The sequence below is a fragment of the Mixophyes fleayi genome, chromosome 1 (assembly GCF_038048845.1).
Source record: "Mixophyes fleayi isolate aMixFle1 chromosome 1, aMixFle1.hap1, whole genome shotgun sequence".
Taxonomy (NCBI): domain Eukaryota; kingdom Metazoa; phylum Chordata; class Amphibia; order Anura; family Limnodynastidae; genus Mixophyes; species Mixophyes fleayi.
The window spans coordinates 342,330,506-342,345,380 of record NC_134402.1 but is presented as its reverse complement, the minus strand read 5'-3'; the positions used below and the strand labels follow the sequence as shown (position 1 = coordinate 342,345,380).

Below are 14,875 nucleotides of genomic sequence, written 5' to 3'. Positions count from 1 at the left end.
GTTCCATCGCTATTGGCACCTGCTGGTTGCTACTGGTTACCTCCGTGTGTCCGCAGAGTCCTGCTGCTGCTGTCAGCGCTAATCGTCCATCTACTGCTGATCCGCTCTCCACGCCTTCCTGTGTTCCGCTGGTCTCTACCCGCCTGTCAGCATTGGATTCGTGTCTCATCAGCTATCCCTCTGCTAGACCATCACCATTCTCCTGGGTCCTCCAAGAGTCCAGTTCCATGTTCTACTGATTCCTGTGGAATCGTGTCCCAGCTGGTCTACTTACCTGTGCGCTGCACCTACTAGACCTCTGCTTCATCTATCCAGGGACTTCTCATCCTGCCGGCCTCCTGCCGCTCAGGTATCGCTGCACTCCTGTCTGACTGCCTGCTTCTGAACCACGGTATGCATACTTCTCATTGACTGTGCTGGTGTATTGCATATCTTGCTGGACTGTGTTGGTTCTCCTCTGGAGTCTACTATCCGCTGAGTCTATTGCCATCATTGACTGTATTATCTTGTGCCGGATTACTTCAAGAGACTTTCTATATTTGCAGTGCTGTTCAGTCATTCATATATATATCTATATTGTGCATATTACTGTGGATCGTGTTTAAGGTGCCGTGTTTACCCTGTGTTGCAGTCTCTCCCCGTGCATCTCCTCACATATATATTCAGTGGTACAACTTGCTAGCGGCAGACCACTGATCCCTGTTTCCTGTATCACCTGTTCCAGTATCCTCTCACATAGCAGTGGTACAACTTGCTATCGCAGACCACTGACTCCCCGGATACCTCCACTTGGATTCCATTCCTTCACACAGACAGCGGTACAACTTGCTATCCGCAGACCGCTGACTCTCATCACCTCCTCGTTTCTGTTGGACATTCCTCCTCACTATAGCAGTGGTACAACTTGCTATCGCAGACCACTGACTACCTTCACGTGTCCTTGTCCATACAGTTCCTCGTGTACTATTACCTCCATATTACCAGTGCTGCTAGTCATAGACTTTCCTGAGCATCTCATCATCTGCCATTTCCTGTTCCGTGATCACCCTGCTACCAGAGTACCCTATTACCACCTACATTGCTCTGGTAAGCCTACCACCTGGTGATCCCTGGGTAAAGACTCCTAGTGCCCGTGACAATATGTATGTATATGTATATATATATATCTAATATATAAAAGCCTAGCGGTGTGTGTGTGTGTGTGTGGAAAAAACTACCGGGTGACAGAGTGCTCAAGCTGCAGCGCCACCTGCTGGGCGGAGTTATATACTACACTGACCTACTAAATTCTTAGCATTATCTTCTAATATATAAAAGCCTAGCAGCGTGTGTTAGTGTGTGTGTGTGTGTGTGTGTGTGGAAAAAACTATTTTCTCAGAAAGGGCTCATCCAATTGACCTGAAATTTGGTATACTGACATTATTTGACAAAAAAATTGTAATAGTGAAGTCCGTTAACTTCCATCATCCCCCCTTCCCCCCGTGGGAGGGGTAGTAAAGGCTAAATATACGAGTTGAGGGGTCAAACTCATTTTCGTGAGGTAATTTTACCTCATGAACACACATGCTGTGTTAGTATGTGTGTGTGTGTGTGTGTGTGTGTGTGTGGAAAAAACTACCGGGTGACAGAGTGCTCAAGCTGCAGCGCCACCTGCTGGGCAGAGTTATATACTACACTGACCTACTAAATTCTTAGCATTATTTAATATATAAAAGCCTAGCGGCGTGTGTGTGGCGATGAAGATGACAAGAACCTTTTTAACACCTTAAGTAGCTTGATTTGACTAGAATCCATGAGTATCATGCACGGGTTAACTTGTGTAAATATATATATATATATATATATATATATATATATACATACACACACACTGTATATATACACACATATAGGGAGTCCATGCTTTTTTGAATGCATGGATTAAATTAGGCGGTACTTTATTTATACTACTAGACGAGTGAGTTGTGGAAACTGTCTTTGTGTGAATAATATAATGTAGATGTTTAAGTATCACATCATCTTTAATGAAGAGACTATACACTAAAAAGACTTCTTTTTTTATACAAAGATCAATAATTTTTTTATTAATCATTTGACATGTAAATCTTTTATTCTCACTTTCCTTTCATTTGTGGAAAAGTTATGTGGATATAAAGAGCTGTTTCATTAAACATTTATAGAGGTCTGCGGCCCTGACAGGTTCTTTGCATTCCGATTCCCTTGCAGTGTGGTGTGCTAATGTTCTTTTTAATTAGGAGTGACACTCGGTTTTCATGCACAATGTAACGGTGGGAGGGCGAATGCAGCAAATTGGAGAGAAGAACCTACATTGTGAGGGTACCAGCACAGCCTTTGGGAAATGATTTATTCTTTTTTGACATTGGTTATTCAAACAGTGGGCTCTTTCCCAAAAGGACATTTCTGTGAAAATGAAATTTTTTACTTTGACTCTCAATTCATGCTGTAGCTCTTGTGAACAGCAGAAGTGTACAGGCATCAGGATCAACAATCTAATTTCCTGCAAGTCACAATTTTTTCATGTTCCATCTGGTGCGATGTGAGCAAATTCTGGCAAAACGCTCTACAAATGAGCCTCTAGGTTTGAAGCCACTAATAGGCTCATATTAGACGTGCTCAATAATATCACATGGCGGCTTTTTACATTTTTTTATTAAGATAGTGATGTTGCATAATCTGTTAAAATTTTAGTTGATATGATGTCATCCATACAGATTTCTTCAATATATCTTTTGACCAGGAACTCGGGGGCATTTGTAGAACCTATCAGAAAGTATTTGGAATGCACATACGGTATTGTACATGTGTTCTAGATCAACCATGTTTCCAAAGTAACGTGTACACACATGCAAATGTCATAGCCGATAATAGACAAAAGCTGATAACATAGGTTGCAATTTGCTAAACGTGGTTTTCATTTTCCTGAAGCCTGATTTTAAGCTTCACTACTTGGAAGCACCAAGATAATTTGGTAAACTGTATGGATCAGAGACCACTATGAAAATGAAGAATACTTAGGTTTGTATCCACTTGAAATATGACTCTGATCTGATTCCATGAGGGGTAATCAATTTTCAGCGAGTTGTTTTTTTTTGACCGCGTTAAGTCATTTTAACGCTGTTTTTTATCATTTTGAGCGGGTTAACTTTATCCACAATTCAATTCCATTTTTAATGCTATGTTTTTTTCATGAAACGGTCCTCTCGCGCTCCAGTGGAAGGTCTATTGAAAGTATAGGGTGTGCGAGAGGCAGCCGCGTTAAAAACTATTCAATTGTTTTTTAACGCGGCGGGTAAAACAGGAAAATATGCTGTTTTATCTCGCACCTCTTTGGGGTGTGTTAAAAATAAAAAACCTCAGTTATTGAAATCATGTAATAATGTGGAAAAAAAGTTAAGCTTATGTTTATCACTAATGCCTAACTTGTGTAAGTTGATTTTCTTGTGAAAAAATAATGAAATAAAATAAACATAAAAAAATAAAATCACTAATTAATTAAGTTTTTGGAACAAATATGAATGTAGTAATGTGTTTTGACATGGCATAGATGATTCTATGGTAAAAAAATAGTTCAATTAAAAAATATGCTAAAGAAAGTACTTAAATGTAGATATTATCAATGTGTAATGCAATCTAATGTATGGAAATGTATGCAAAACTTTTGTTATGTGTTATACATGACCGCGTTAAAACTCCTCTGCACTCCCCTAAAATCTCGCAAACACAATTTTTAACGCGCGGGGGCAGCGTTCCCTCTTTTTCAGTTGAATTGCACTGCACGAGTTTACCCGCTGCACTAACTCAAAACGGTCGCTATTGCCGTCCAAAACCCACAGGAGATTTTTTTTTTTTTCATGCGGTGGGGAAAAAAAACTTGCTAACAATTGAATATCCCCCCATGTGTTACCATTTAGCTGTGTTCTCTGCATGGTGACCTCCGCTTGAAACATTCTTATTATAAATGATTTATTTATATGAGAACCAACCTACACTATGTATCCAATGACATTTGTTTTGTGTACTGGCTGTACTAAAAGTTCCATACCCACCGGCACTTTACGGTTTTTTTTTACACATTTAATATGCATTTTTTCACTGAAGACATTCCAATGCATTTTACATGCAGTAAACACAAAAAATGGAACAAGTAGCATTCTTGAAAATGCTCCCGTAATGCAGGTAAAAATGGCAATCGGTATGATATGACTAGAAAGTAAAACACATTTTAATCATATCCATTCAAGCTGAAATCAACATGGTGTGAAGACAGCTGAACGTCAACACATGAGATTATAGGGAGACACAATTACATTTTCAAGAGGATAGGTACCCTTCTATATGGATGTTTCAGAACGTGCATGACAGACCATAGATGTAAGTAGTAATGCATACTGTGACCATGTTCCATCACATGCTTTTCCAAATGTTTGATTGTATGGGACTTTAACCTACCAATTCTTATTTTATGCTTTATTAGTGATCTGTTCATTGCAAGTTGAGCTCAGAAAAGACAACAAAAAGGCAAATTTATATGCTATATCTGTCAATACTTTGTGGCCCAAGAATATATTCATACACTGGCAGTTCACACGTCCTTTGCTAATCTGTATGTTGCTTTATATTGCTGCATTTGCAAATAAACATTTATCATGCACCAGTACACATTGAGAAGAATTTGTAATTTCACTGTTTAAGAGTCTCTCTCTGTGGCAGCACTTGTATATACAATATATGACAAAGGCAGGAGTCATTCCCCCTTGAAGTTATGTGTGCTCTGTGTATTCTAGCTTTCAAATGAGCTTTTAAAAACTCCAAATAACTACTGCGTCCGCTTGTTTCTTAAACCTGCAATAGTAGGATGAGATCCGTACTATAGCTGTAGCTGTATTTACATTTGATAGCTAATTTCAAAGTGCACTGATCCTCTGATTTATAGAGAAGCAGATCCATGAAGAGGGGACGAAGACAGGCCAGACAACAAGTAATCAATCAGTCTCATTAAAGAAATTTCAATATTGGCAAATATTCCAGAGAAATTGCTTCATTTAAATTTGCATAAAAAAGCGATAATCTATAACATTTTAATTATAGTGTACATTTTGCATGTACTTTTTTAAAATTAAAAAACTATTTAGCAGTTATACTGATGAACAGAGTGCAATAAATTAACTCATATTGGGCAGTTTGTTGCTAAAAGAGCAAAATTTCTGTACTCTAGTACAATGTACTCTCTAAGGTCTGCAATGAGAATCTTCAGTTCAATAGATTTTTCCTGTCAAGTTCATCATTGTCACTTATCTTAGAGGGGACAATCCACCTGTATATCCTAACCTGCAGTCACATTGAGAGACCATTGGACCATGACAATGTGCCAGTTTGGGGCATCCTTCTTCCAGCCACTACATAAAGCTGTAAGAAAACTAAGAATAGACTTTCGCCCATACAAAACATTGCTCATCAAACTACTGTTACACAGAGAGGCCATTCAACACAACCTCAAAACTGTCCAGTCCGAAATTGCCAGTTGCCAATTTAGTCTCATGGAGGAGGGTTTATTCCTTCTTTACCCCTAAAAACGTTAATCAGAATTATTTCCTGGATCTGCTACCCGCATGATTTCTACTACTTATTGTAACTATAGATGCCATTTTTGTTGGAGAATAGACACTGACAGCGACGATGGTGAATGTCATTCTTCTATTTGTAATTGATATACTCTTATTCTGTACACAGTTCTGGGTGTGAAAACATTAAACATTTACATTGGATATATTCATACATATTATTTATGTCACCTCTAATGCACCTTTTCACCAAGGTAAAGAAACCTAACTTTTGGAACCTCTCTATAATTTAAACATTCATGTCCTTTATTAATGATGATACCTGTCTATGAAGCCTCTCAAATCCCCCAATATAATTTTTGCCATGATGTGTCCAAAACTTTATCCCATATTCCATTTGGGGTCTAACTAGATATTTATACAATGACAATACTATATTTGCATTACGTACATTTATCTGTGTATTTGTGGATCCTGAGATGTTATTCACCTATGCAGCTGCTGCCTGACTCTATGTGCTTTTACTCTCAACTAATATTCCTAAGTCATTTTCTACCAGGATCTCTCCAATTGTTTAATATTTAATATGTAATTATCATAGTTATTACCTCTGCCAAGGTGCATAATTCTGCATTTATTGCTATTTTAGAGAAGTCTTTCTTTACAATCTTCCTCTGTGCTTAAAACCTACAGATTAATGTTATCTAGTATGGACACCATACTTTCTATGCCATCTATAAGGTCATTAATAAAAAGACAGGGTCCAATTATCCATAAATATTTGACCTCATGGATCACAATTTGCAGAATGCCCTTACCATTATCTGAGGAGCTTGGATGACTTTACCTTTCTACCTTCCTGCCAACATGGTTCCTTTACACAGTGTGAAAATGTCCGCTTCTAGCTTTCCCAGCTATTTTCTAATTACAATAATCTGGGGTAAATGAATTAACTAAAAAATATATCTGTAAACATTAAAAAACAAATTCAGCCCATTTTATTGCAACTGCAAAAAAAAAAAAAAATTAGTGCTTTTACCCCCCTCATGGGATCTAAATGTGTACAAAGTTATCTGTCTTATGGGCTCTCTAGCACTAACTTGATTTGTTGGGGCCAGTTTGATGGGAAATTGTGTGTGTATTTGATCTTCTCTTTGTTAAGTCAATTAAATGGTATATGTGTAGCTCAGTCCTCCATCTCGGGTAACGTGCAGGTCTACTAATAAGGTAGCTAGGCGTGGTGCAGACACAGGCATAGTAGAGCAGTACAGTAACAAATGAATGTGTGCCAGACCACGTCTTTGAAGTATATAAAAACTTTATTTTACATCTCCTTTCTCACTCAAGTACAGTTTTTAAATTACATTAAACTGATCAAGGTAACCATAATTCTCTCCAACACAGTCCCTGTTCATCCCCCGTATCCTCCAGCCTGTTCATTCTCTCGCTAGTGCTCTCAAGCTCCTCCCCTCAGGAACCCCCAATACACCTCACTAGACACAGATCCCTACACTCCTCAGCAGGAACCCTGGTCCTTTATAGATTTGGGTGCTTCGTCACACATTCAGGTCATGCCATTTGGCGACAACCCTTCCTGGCGTTACACATTGCTCTGTTCCACCCTAATGAAGTGATGCTCACCTAGAAATTGCATGGTTTTTGGCTCCACACAAGTTTTGCAGGATGTGTACCAGCATTACACATACACACATAACTATGGTTCATTTCATATAAGTTAAAGGATTTACAATGTCTTTGTAGCTAAAGGTCACAAATAATACCTTTGGCATCTTATGCCCCTGACATTGACTCTCAAATGCCTGATATGTGAAAGATAAACTATACAGCGCCTTCATATACATGGAATGTCTCCACTGAGTGCTAGATTCTCTTACAGACTTGCAGATGCTAGCAAAACTCAATGGCAATGAAGGGTAAAAAAAATGAATTACTGTTATTCCCCCCAGAATTTCAGGATATTTTTATTTTCCTTTTATTTCTCTGGAAATACTAAATAACAATAATTATGTGTCTTGCAACTTTACTAAAGTTACACATTTTTCTGTGCAACTTGCTAATTATTTTCTGTTAGTATTATTATCATATGGACAAAGAAAACAAGTGTTTATTCTAAGATTATGACTAATTATTTGTGATTTTGCAGTGTGTGACCTGTTTCCTATTGACATCACTAATAGAAATGACTGCAAAGGAAATAAAAGTTGTTATGTCAGAGTGTAGTGGTGAATATATTTAACAGCTATTAACTAGTAAATGGGATTCAGCTTGTAGAAGCTTCTTGATCTGTCTAGATGTGCTAAAGATGTTTCCGAATAAGACACCACTATGCAGCCCATTAGTGGCTGTACTACACGTCTCTACAGGGACAGAGAATGTGAAGAAACACAATAGGGCTGTTCTGCTGTCAGATATGTCTATATGATCAGAAAGACTCTTCCTCGGAACCTGTTACAGTTGTCTGGTTTATCTCATATTTACAAGCAAGAAGCTTAACCTTATATCATCACTCTGTAACACTCGATCTCTTCTCTAAGCACAAGTATTTCTACAGGGCTGCTGTTAAAAAGCAATAATTATTACTCTTTGCTTTTTATATACCCCGGGCATGGTACTCAGGGCCGCAAACAGCCTGTATCGTCAGGCCGCTGCTGGAGAGCGGTGATTTGTATGTGTTTTACGAGGTTGGAAGGTGATTTTAACGGCATGCAGGTAAAACTGACAATTGATTTATCTTCCACAATAGGTTCCCACTATAAAATTATTTTGCAGTTGGGGAGATAAATCTCAGCGGTGCCACAGCTCAGCTATATGAAGCATAGACCATGCCAAGAGCTGTGTGGATTTCATTTCTGAAAAACAGACTGTTATTTCCAACTCTTATTGATCTAAGGGATACAAAAAAAAAAAAAACACAACAACATTGTTGTACATTTCAGCAAATATATTTTATCACAAAATGTTGAGAGCTCAATATGTTGAAGTTCTCTGCTCGGTTTGAGAAATTTATTTTGTTTTCTTTTTCTTGAAAACTTGACTTTGCACAAATCAGTTCTACTAAGAAAACTGTGTGTCTTTTACTGCAGCCAGACTAACCTTTACCTACCAAAATCCTGCTTCATATATACATAGTTCACGTGAAATCTACTATACACATAAATATATAATTGCCAATCCCACACAACAATTTATTAGTAAACTTAAATCAGACTTGCCAACTCTCCCGAAATATCCGGGAGACTCCCGCATTTTGCGAGAGTCTCCCGGGCTCCCGGGCGAGTGTGGCAATCCCCCGCATCTGGATAATTCTGCCCACTTCCTAGTGAAGTGGGCAGAATTAAGTCCCAAACGCCGCGATTCCCGGTGAATCGCGGCGTTTGGCCCCGCCCCCCGCTGTCAAATGACGCATTTTGCGTCATCACGTCATGGGGGCAGGTCCAAAATGACGTCACTTGGAGCCCCTCCCCCCCCCCCCCCCCCGTCACGCCCACCTCCTCTGCAGGCTCCCGGATTTCACCAACAGAAAGTTGGTAAGTATGACTTAAATAGATGTGTCCACTGTGACTTGTGTGTTTCTTTATCAATGGTAATGAATGAGTTCTAACTGGATGTGGCCCCTCAGGTGCACCGTGCCTGATCCCACTGTTCAAGTCATCCAAGCCTGCGCTATCTAGAATTAAACAATATTTAAACTTATACTATATTCATTAAGAACCTAAAAAATTGCCACAATGTAAGAATATATTTATAAGCTACTTGTGTAGTGGTGAATTCAGCAGTAAAATGTGGAAGTTATTCTGGTTCTTATGGGGTGGGTTATGACAATATTGCTGCTTTTCCACTCTCTTCTCAATATTAGAGGTGTGTAAAGCACCACAATTTTTTTTTTTAATTATTCTTGCAAATAACAATCAACTTTATTTGGTCTCACCCATGTCATGTCATCCATCTGCCATCTCTGTGGTAGCAGCAGATAGAACAACATAGTGAGTGCAATCTAGCAATTGTGCTTAAAAGTTAAAATTTAGTACTTGCCATCGGATTTCAGTACCAAACATAAATTTCCGAAATAATGGTCTTGAACTATTATTTTTTGGTAAGTGCGCGCTTAAGATGAGCGCTGAATCATTGTGGTTTTTCTTTTGGTCTAATACTTCCAGCGGTGATGCTTGGCAGTATAACCGTGGCTGGTTTGAATTATTCCCCCTAGAATTATTACAAATATTATATGATGACAACTGTGAACTTAGTTCGCACAATTATCGTCAGTTGCAGCAGCTTCAGTCCCTGGCAATTTCATTTCCACAAATGTAAATCTAATACAAAAATATCCAATGCATATTTTTACAAGCGTTTTTATTGAAATAAACACTCCCAAACCTTTGTTTACCATTTTATTAAAGTGATAAATACAAAGGGAATCTTGCTCCTGAAGTAGTCCATATGGAATCTTTATGCACAAAGTAATGCATAATGGAGCCGGACAAGCTTTATGTCATTCACCTAAATGTCATGTTACATATCTTTGCACCTGATGCATCCGTATACCAGTATCTAAAGTACAATGTAGTTACATTTTACAATATGTTATCTGCCAGTTATGTTATGCATATGGCTCATTTTCCATACCTACTGTGTTTTATATCTAAATGACATTGAAGTGAATAGAGCCAGATAAGCTGTATGCATGTACCCAAATGTAGTGTTATGTTATGTGTATGACGCATCTTTACTCTGAGTGCTCAATGCCATGTAGAATAATATTACAATTTTATATATGTAATGCATTTTCCACACCTACTGCATCTGACAGCATTCTGTGCTATAAAAATCTAATATAAATATTTTAATGTCCATTAAAAAAAGCACTCAATTATTATTAATGTAATATTAGATAAGTCTGGCTGTGTGAGAAAATTCAAGCAATTAACGACTAAAGGACATGGGAAAATAATAATTCTAATCCGCATAACATGACTTTAAAGCCATACCAACAGTATTTGAGGTTTTAATTTTAGGTCACACCCTATGTTTTTTTTTTAATTAATAAATTAACTAATGTAAACTTTACAACCCTGATCTTATATTAAATAAACAATCATTTTATGGTGACATGAAAATATTTATATTTCACAATTACCTATATTTTTTATCATTTACACTGTCATAAGCAGTATGTATGGAAAATGCAGATACAATATATAAAACACTATCAGCGCTCCAAAGAAAGCAGCCAATCCCATTCTAATTTGGTGATACATACACCCAAACAATAACAAGAGGGTTTGTTAGAATTGATCCAGCACTAATTTTACCTCACAATACAATAAAAATGTTGTTTTTTTTTTACCTTCAAATAAATATATACTTGTTGTGATATATGTTGAAATCTTCATTCATGAATAATGTGTACCAGAATCTTCAATCATAAATTCATAATTCCCACATACATGTAAAAAAACAAAAAGGCAAAGCATAGTGCAGTAATGCAAGAAAGAAACTTAAAATATTGTCCCTGTGATAGATGTTGAGTATCCAAAATCCAGAAAGAGAAATTCATTATAGAATGCCAACTTACTAGAATTTTCCTTTCATATCAGCCTTATAAAGTGTAAAATATCAAATTCACATGTGGTTTTCTTATGGTCAAACACTTACTAGAAGGTGTCTTGAAAAAGTTCCTGTAGTGATTTATTTAGATAATTCCAACATCAGAAGTATTACGTCTCAGGATTGTGTTTCATGTTGTACCCAAAAATAGGCACAAGATCCTGGCTTAATATTGTTTTTTTTCCCTTAAATTGTTTACATAATAATAAAAAAAATAAAAATGTACTCACATAAAATATATTAAACCATATTAAAATAGATAGAGGTGTACAAAGGTACTCCTACCAGCAGGGAGAATCATATGGGCAGCGTATAGATAGATTTAAGATTTGTCATTGATGTCATTGTCCCAGGATCTCAATCTACAGGTACCGCATAGTTTGTCTATGATGTTAAGTATACTGGAAAGGAGTCCTTCATCTCTCAATCTGTATTCTTTCTCTAACGCGTTTCAACTGACAAAGTAGTGTTATAAGGCTGATATGAATGGAAATTTCTAGTAAGCTGGCATTCTATAAGAATTTCTTTTTCTGGATTTTGCATCCTCAACATCTATCACAGGGACAATATTTAAATTTTTTTTCTAGCATCATTGTACTTGTTTTGCCTTTTTCGTTTTTTACAGGGAATTATGAATTTATGATTGAAGATTCTGGTACACATTATTTATGAATGAAGATTTCAACATATATCACAACAAGTATATCGTTAATTGAAATTAAAAAACACTTTTATTGTATTGTGAGGTAAAATTAGCGCTGAATCAATTCTAAAAAAAACTTGTTATGTATGGAAAATGAATTATATGCGAAAGATAAAACTACACTCTGGTAGATAACATGCTGTAATATTGTACTACACTGTATATCTGGAGCAAGGAGGCATTATACACATAATATATTACAACACTTGGGTAGATACATAAGGTTTCTCTGGCTCCATGTAGTTTAATGTCATTTAGTTATCAGATACAGTAGGTATGGAAAATGTATCATACGCATAGCATAACATTACACTGGTAGATAACATACTGTAATATTTTACTACATTGTAATGCAGATACATCTATATGGATGCAATAGGAGCAAAGATACATTTTATGCAAAACACTCATGGATAGATGACAGAAGGTTTGCCAGCCTCCATAGAAGGACTCTGTAATAAGCAGTTGCGTTTGTCTCTTATTGTTTTTTTGTGGGCCTGATTCCCTAATGGTTCTACATCGCAAACAGTTGTGCAGATTTATACAGCTACGTCATAGTGTCGTAAAGCAAAATCGTAACCCAGGAATGTCAAGGTGCATTAAAATTGTGGTACGTTGTGTGTTAATTGAACGATTGCTGCATATCTGCAACAGTTGAGATACCAAGCAATGGTGTGGGGGTTGGGGTGGGTGAGGTCGGAAGTTTAGAGCATTTTGTATAATGGTAAAAAAAAGCCCTAAATAAATCTGTTAGATTTTAATAAAGTTACAGTAATGCTAAGTTGACCTTAAAATAAAGGGGTGTGACCATATCAAGTTCCCTGATGCTGAGAATTAACTTTCGTAATCGCTCTTTTTCAGCCTGTTTTCACAGAAAATGGGTTTAAATGTGAGGTCCTAGGGCTAGTGACAAGTACATGATTAACTTATTAAAAAAAATCAACCAAGAATAATATACTGTGAGTTAAATTGAACAAGCAAAGCAGATTAGGTCAGGATTGTTGACTTATACTGATAGTATATATTAACTAACAGGCTATTTATACTGTGGTGCAAAATGGCATAATGTAATTGTCCATAATTAAATTGTTTATTTTTGTTTTTTAACATAATAATCAAAACAGTTTAAAATCGTGCCAAGATTCTTAAAATGGGATTTTCTTCATGAATGAGCATTCTTCCAAGTAGTGTATAACGAGAGCCATTTGATCCAGTAAATGCCTCATCTTTTCTACAAGCTTTCCTACTGGCAGCTCCTGCGTTATACCATTGGCTTATTGCACACAAAACCCGGTTGGGTAGATCTCCTGGGAGAGGAGGTCTCTGCTTAAGTAAATTGAGGGGGGGGGAGGGGTAGGGGGCTAAAATCTATGTTGAAGTTTCTCTTTTTAGAATGCAATTTGGTTCTATAGGGATGTCATTGTCTTAGTTTAGTTCTTGCTGTGTCAGCCTAGTCCGTTTTAGTTTGGTTAATGTTCTGCTATGCTGAACTTCTGTTTAATCTACCTGGCAGGAGCTTCTTCTGCACAAAAGTGGACGGCATTGTCTATCTGAAACGGAGGAGTTATATTTTAGCCCAGTAGTCCTTAAAGTCTTGGTTGGACACCTGAGCGCTTATAACATAGTGTAGTGATTTGTTTTTCTAAGGAACCATACTCAGGGTTGCTAATGTGGGGAAACTTGGTGAAGCAGAGAACAGGAGGTTCTCTCTATTCATTTCCTGATAGCGAACTGTTTGTTGTGTAAACAGTATCCTTCATTTTGTAAAATAGCAGTCTATTACTTTTTTCATATACCTTATCTGCGGCAGGAACAATTCTTTGAGTCTACATATTTTATGATGATTTTGGGTACAGCCTAATAGAGAACAACACATTTGCAGTTTAAATCTTAGAACATCACCACCTTCATCATGGCTTTCCATAAAATCATTTCTTGATGATTGTTCTGCACATTGTGTATAGAAACCCAACTCCCTTTAGAGCCTTGAGAGCTTACAGTCCAGGTAGTTAAAGGCTGACGCAGCTGAAATGCATGGGAAGTAGCCTGAAATGAAATGATACTTAGGTTTACTAGCCTAAAAAATGTGTTGTAAGAGTAGATACCTTTAATTATTTAATTAATGGTTATGCAACATAGTTATAGCCAGTACTTCCATCTATTCATGGCCTCAATAAACCAACCCTTTTTTGTCATTGACCATAACCCTACCAAATGATATTGTGTCCCAGAAACAAAACTAAGATCAGAGGTTTTCCAGCCCAGTGGCTACCAGTGATGCACAGTTACATATAAAAGTGTTTTTAGTGCATATTTAAATATACAAATACTAATACTATATTTTTCCCTACAGGGGCTGTACGTCTCTTGAATATCTTCCCAATTGATAACAGCTGGTCAACATCCTCATGCATGACAGGTACAGAACAGTCTAGATGTATATTGTTCTTGTTACACATTCTAATATGCCTGAAAAATTTTCGGCAGCAGAAGTGTTTAATTAACCTTGTTTCATGTAAAAAAAAAAAAAGAAAAAATAATATTTTCATCCTGAATTTCATCACCTCCTTTTTCTTGTATAGAACATCTGGACTGGGAGTATATCTCAGATTTTACACATCGCTGCGTCGTCAAAGAGTTAATTGTTTGATTCTCATTTTGTAAGGATGCCCAAGGCTTGAGAGATTCTGTGCCAGATAATCAGCAGTAACCTGTGAAATGGAATGTGACATTTGCCCTTCAGACAATGAACATCACCATACCAAACAAATTCAACAATGCTGCAATTTAACCCTTTAACACCTGTATCATAGCCGAATGATGCCGTCTGAAAATGCAAATACAGGGCAGCTCAAATGGTAGCCTATGAGCCATACCCTGTCATAACATTCATTGTTATTGTCCTTTAGATAATGCAAATATATTCTCCATCTCTGTACAAACAGAGAACTTCAGACACATT

General features: G+C 37.0%; 1 protein-coding gene across 9 annotated transcripts in view; it reads left to right on the top strand.

Moving 5' to 3' along the window:
* Nucleotides 1–14,875, top strand: part of ARVCF (ARVCF delta catenin family member) — an 803,654-nt gene that overhangs the window by 263,226 nt on the left and 525,553 nt on the right. For all 9 annotated transcript variants that reach the window (XM_075216612.1, XM_075216556.1, XM_075216570.1 and 6 more), the window contains one exon: nucleotides 14,267–14,332. The gene's annotated coding sequence lies outside the window, so the exon portion shown is untranslated. The remainder of the gene's footprint in view (nucleotides 1–14,266; nucleotides 14,333–14,875) is intronic.